This window comes from Prionailurus bengalensis, chromosome A2 (assembly GCF_016509475.1).
Source record: "Prionailurus bengalensis isolate Pbe53 chromosome A2, Fcat_Pben_1.1_paternal_pri, whole genome shotgun sequence".
NCBI lineage: Eukaryota > Metazoa > Chordata > Mammalia > Carnivora > Felidae > Prionailurus > Prionailurus bengalensis.
The window spans coordinates 118,140,966-118,145,871 of NC_057348.1; the positions used below are offsets into that span (position 1 = coordinate 118,140,966).

Below are 4,906 nucleotides of genomic sequence, written 5' to 3' on the forward strand. Positions count from 1 at the left end.
AGCAACAATATACGCGAGCTACAAAGTGACTCCTGTATCACTCCTGTAAATCTCACACAAGAATCTCTTTTGTGACCCACCCCAGCCAGAAACACATAAAAGGGAATTCCAGGAAAAGTAGGTTGACAGATTGCAAAGCCACCAAGCACACACTTGTACTATTGTAAGAATGGAAAGGTGCCTGGCTGGCTCAGTCAGTGGAGCGTGCAACTCTTGATCCCAGGGTCATGAGTTCGAGCCCCACACAGGGTGTAGAGATTACCTAAAAATATATAAGGTGGACTAGACAAAAGAAGCAATTGAAATCTTGATTTTTTTAAGTTCATTTATTTTGAGAGAGATAGAGAGAGAGCAGAGAAGAGGGAGAGGCAAAGGGGGAGAGAGAGAATCTCAAGGAGGCTCCATGCTGTTAGTGTGAAAATGAAGAGTCAGACGCTTGACTGACTGAGCCACCCAGGCTCCCCGAAATCTTGAATTTATTTTGTGGCCTAATACCTATTTAAAACTTTTTAAACCTGTGTCTTTCAAGTCATCTAGTATGGGCTTTTTAAAGAATTTTCAGAAGTGGGGGCAGGGAACCTGGGTGGCTCAGTCAGTTGGGTGTCCCAACTCCTGATTTCGGCTCAGGTCATGATCTCAGGGTTGTGGGATGGAGTCCTGCATTGGGATCCACACTGAGCACGGAGCCTGCTTAGGATTCTCTCTCTCTCTCTCTCTCTCTCTCTCTCTCTCCCCCTCTGCCCCTCTCCCTTGCTCACTCTCTCTCTCTCTCTAAAATCAAAAATAAGAGAATTTTCAGAAGTGAAGGTTTGTTGTCATTTTCTAAATTCTCATCCCTCTCTTCATTTGAATCATCTAGGGCTGCTGGGGATGAGTTTATCGTTGTGTGGTGCCAGCCAGAAAAACACTATTTTCTCACTGGAATTCATATGAGGTCATTTACCCTTAAAAGGTATGACACAGAACCCACCAGAGCCAACAGGTTCTGACAGATGCAGCTCACTAACTTGCCTTTTCAGTTTTTAGGTCATGATTATTGTTAATCCTATTAATGTAATTTATTGACAAGATAAGGAAACACATTCATTCTCTTTTGCTCTCCATCTCATTTGCATATGCACAAGCGTGTGCTTAGGCACTTTGCTGCCCTAGCCAATTATGTTAAAAGAATAATAAGCAACTTAATATAGACCGGATTTGAGCTCTTAACAAGGTGCTGCTATATGCCTTTAGGATTCTACCAATCAGGAATAAGGTGAGAGAATGTCCGTCCCATTCCAGACCTGTCAGTCAGGGGCTACCCAGCTCTCTCCCCAGGTAACAGCCCTCTTCTCCCTTTAACTGATGTTAATTTCCCCTATCCAGACTCTCAATGCTTTGGAGACGTCACCATTGTAAGGTCAGTCCTGATGGTAACCTGGCTCTGACCTCATATACTGGTTCTAGTAACTAAGTTTCTCCAGCCTGGGTTCTGAAACCAAGTCTTTTACCTTGCCTACCTTCAGTAAAAGGGACATATTTGTTTGGATTACTTTTAGCCCTCTTGGACTATGGCTGTCTTATTCTCACAGTCTTGATTTATATCTGGTAGATTCTAGGTAGATCTCCAGAGAAGGGATGGACCCATATCCCTGTGTTGCCTTTTACTAATCAGGCTAGGTTGGTATGTGCACTAACCACATGCCAAGAAAATGCTCATTCTTTATATTATATAAAATTGAATGCAGACCTCCCTCCTCCTTTCCATGTAAACTGTTTTACTCCTCCATGGTTTGGTGAAGTCACCTTGAGCTGTGAATAGCTACATCAAAAGACAAGAACTTTTGATTCTCTCCCGTAATTATTTTCTTCAAAATCTTTATTTTCTACCTTAGAGTTCCAAATTGAGTGACCTTGAAGATTCCATTTTATTCTTGGCTCAGAAGAGACAGAGATTATCCTGGAGCTTAATATAAGAGATAATGTGCAAGGACACTGGTATAGTTTAAGCCTTTCCAGGGGTGGCTGACTCAGTTGGTAAAGCATGTGACTCTTGACCTCAGGGTTGTTAGAGCCCCATGTCGGGTGTTCACATTACTTAAAAATATATTCAATATAATTTAAGCCTTTCCAGTCCACCCCATTCCCAAGGATGATCCCAACCTGCACTCCCTGAAGTTCTACCAATCAGAGACAAGAGAGTGGATGGGTAAGTGTCTCCCTGTACACCTCAATCTAGACTGGTTTGAGCAGTCAGGTCATCTTATACCTGGATTAAGCACCCTGTGGCTTAGATGAAAGATAACTGAAAACAGTGTTTTGGAATTTCAAACATCCTGAGAGAGGCACCGGGGTGGCTCAATCATTAAGCATCCAACTCTTGACTTTGGCTCAGGTCATGATTTCACGGTTTGTGAGCCCCACGTTGGGTTCTGTGCTGACAGTGCAGGGCCTGCTTGGGATTCTCTCCCTCTCTCTGCCCCTCCCCCACTTGCACACGCACGTTCTCTCTCTCTCAAAATAGATAAGCATTTATATATATATATTTTAAAAACCATATTAAAAAAAAATCCTAAGAGAAAGCAGGCTGCATAGACCTTCCAAGGAATGGTTTCAAGACTAGCTGTGTAAACCAAGCAAGGCGTTCATGGGTATATTTTATGCTGTGTGCCCTGCTCTTTCTTTAGGATAGCTCTGGTCCCCACAACATCCTTAACGACATTCGATGAGAAGACAGTCTTCTAGAAGAAAGGAACTGAAGAGCATGACTGCTTTATTAATTAAACTTTGGAAGACTCACATTTGGGCTCTGAGTCTTTTTTTTTTTTTAATGTTTATTTTTGAAAGAGACAGAGAGTGAGTGGGAGAGGGGCAGAGAGAGAGGGAGATGCAGAATCCGAAGCAGGCTCCAGGCTCCAAGCTGTAGCACAGAGCCCGGTGCAGGACTTGAACTCACGAACCGTGAGATCATCACCTGAGCAAAAGTCATAGGTTTAATGACTGAGCCACCAGGCATCCCTGGGCTCTGAGTCTTAATTGGCTCAATATGAACTATTTGTTAAATTTTAATTATTTTTGTTACAGGAATTTTATTTTTGTTATTGTAGCTATTTTTTTAAAAAACACAAATTTAGATGAAACCTAATTTTCTAATTCACTTCTAGAGTCATTTTATAGCTAAATTAGCAGAGATTTTAGAACATTAAATAATTAGAAACGGACCTAGGTTTCTTTCTATATGCAAAGACAACACGGTAAATTGTGATCAGAGTCCTTCCTCTTATTATAGTACATCTATTCTCACTAGGCAATTTTAAAATACCAAGCTGTCTTTAGCAACAGTAATTCAGTGGGTTTGTGCCTAATATATTCATGAAGGGCTTTGATGGATTTGATAACCATAAGCAGCTGTTAACATTAAATTGCCATTTAATTTTTTTCAGTGACTTTCAAAGTTGTCAATATTAAACAGTAGTGTTTTACAAATGACTAAGACCAATAAGAATAAAATTAAATAAAATTTAAAAGGCTCAAACAAATGCTCCCTTTTTTCTGTAATATCCCACTACGAAGCAAACAGAAAGGAAAAAAATTTTTTACAGGACCATAAGTCCTGCTTTGTATATTTGACTATAATTTCCATTGTATATTACTATACCCAGTAATTCTCCCATCTCTTCCCCACTCCACCCCACCCCCATTTAATTTTTGTCCTTTGTTCATGTAGCTCAGCTTCGGTTGAAAAAAAAAATGAATTGGAAAAACTACTGGGCAGGTCCACTTAAGTATGAACCTTAACTACAGTGGCAAAAAAATTAAGCATATTTGTCCTCATCCTCCCACAAGTAGGTGAGGTATGTGCTTTTTTATTGTTATTATTTCTTTTTATTTTTCCAGCTTTATTGAGATACAACTGACATATATAACGTTGTGTAGGTCTAAGGTGTACAATGTTATGATTTGATATATGTATATAATACATAATGTTTATCATAAGATGATTGCCACGTTGAGGCATGCGCTTCTTAATGATCTAGGTGCGCCCCAAAAAAGCAATGGACCACAATATTCTCTTAGATTCTGTGCTGATGCCTTACTCTTCAAGAATTAAATAAGAATTCTAGCTCTTATATTAAAATTATTTACTTTTATTTCCTCACCTGAAATAAACTTGATCTGTTATTATATTGTTTTATTTATTTATTTTTTGTTATATATTATGTTTTAGAAAATATAAATCCAACACTGAAGCTGTGGCATTTGCTTTGTGAAAATGGAAGTAAGCAGTTTCAAAACCTGTACAATAATAAGATTCTTTTCAATATTGTGAACCTGGGGTCTGTCAATAATTGCTCATAGAGTAGATCCAATTCATCCAGGACCAAAGGAAGAGGCTGGAAATGCCACAACTCAAGGCATGATTAAGAAAAGGCAAATATTAACTCAAAAGATTAAATGGTCAAAAGTAAAAGACAAAAAAAAAACCTCCTACAAATCAATAATAACACAAACAACTCAAAACATCATGAAAAAAAGACTAAATAGGGAAGAGATTGAGAAGATATGACTATAACATAGAAAGAAACAATATTTATATTTACATCCGTAAAAATACACGGTATTATATATATGTATAAATATATATATTCATGAAATCCATGTTCAATCCCATTTCATAATACAAAAGTTTGAGGGTCATTTTTTACCCTCATCCCCCCCAACAGTATAATTTTATGACATACTTAATCTGGATCTCAATTTTCACCCGTATACTTTCTCCTTGTTGGATGAGTAAGGTGATTTTATGGACTAAATTTTGGTAAGCAAAGGAAGTCAGTACTGCTGGTATCTACCTAGTCTCTGCGTTTGTGGACTGCTGCAGACGTGTCTATGGCACAGTGGGGGCGTCGAGAATTATGCCGTGTAC

General features: G+C 38.8%; 1 long non-coding RNA gene across 1 annotated transcript; it reads left to right on the forward strand.

Moving 5' to 3' along the window:
• Nucleotides 1-748: 748 nt before the first annotated feature.
• LOC122488024 lies at nt 749-2,780 on the forward strand. The gene is made up of 4 exons (XR_006298537.1): nt 749-952; nt 1,875-1,977; nt 2,105-2,188; nt 2,667-2,780. It is a non-coding gene; the product is annotated as an uncharacterized LOC122488024 (long non-coding RNA).
• The last annotated feature ends 2,126 nt before the right edge of the window (nt 2,781-4,906 follow it).